Here is a 779-nt window from a genome sequence, read left to right as displayed (position 1 = left end):
ACAAGACCAGCGGTCCAAGCCAACAATTTTGAAATAAAGCCGGCTATCATCCAGATGATCCAGCAATCGGCACAGTTCAGGGGGGATTTGAAGGAAGATCCAAATCTACACATTGCCAATTTTTTGGAGATTTATAATACTTTCAAGTCAAACGGGGTGTTAGATGATGCCACCAGATTGAGACTATTCCCATTTTCATTGAAGGATAAAGCTAAGGGATGGTTAATGGCATTACCAATAGGAACAATTACAACATGGAATGATTTAGCACAGAAGTTCCTGACCAAATTCTTTCCTTTAGCAAAATCGACAAAGCTGAGAAATGTTATCAGATCGTTTCTACAGGAAGAGTCGGAATCATTGTATGAGGCTTGGGAGAGATACAAAGAATTACTGAGAAGGTGTCCATATCATGGGTTGCCAGTTTGGATTCAAGCCCAAACGTTTTATAACGGATTGATGGTGAATGTGCAAACTATGGTCGGTGCAGCATGGGGAGGAGCACTACAGAATGAGACTGAGGAAGAAGCTCACGAGTTGCTTGAAGTTCTAGCAAGCAACAATTATCAAAGACCTAATGAGAGGGTGCAACCGAAGAAGTCTATGGGTCTTCATGAAGTTGATGCATATACAGCCATTTCAGCCCAACTCACAGCACTTCAGAAACAGTTGGGAAATATGCAGGTAAACTCTATTCAAGCTCCTCAACTAACTTGTGATTTTTGTGCAGGTAGTCACGTAAGTAATTAGTGTCAAGTGGAGAACACATTTGCTTCATC

The 779-nt window shown here is 41.3% G+C and overlaps 1 non-coding gene across 1 annotated transcript; it reads right to left on the bottom strand.

The window, feature by feature from the left end:
• Positions 1–312: 312 nt before the first annotated feature.
• On the bottom strand, positions 313–419 carry LOC116135003. Its single transcript, XR_004128829.1, has one exon. It is a non-coding gene; the product is annotated as a small nucleolar RNA R71 (small nucleolar RNA).
• Between the last annotated feature and the right edge of the window lie 360 nt (positions 420–779).

The sequence above is a fragment of the Pistacia vera genome, unplaced genomic scaffold (assembly GCF_008641045.1).
Source record: "Pistacia vera cultivar Batoury unplaced genomic scaffold, PisVer_v2 Contig292, whole genome shotgun sequence".
Classification (NCBI taxonomy): Eukaryota; Viridiplantae; Streptophyta; class Magnoliopsida; order Sapindales; family Anacardiaceae; genus Pistacia; species Pistacia vera.
The sequence above is the reverse complement of the archived record's forward strand: the minus strand, read 5'-3'. Positions and strand labels throughout refer to the sequence as shown.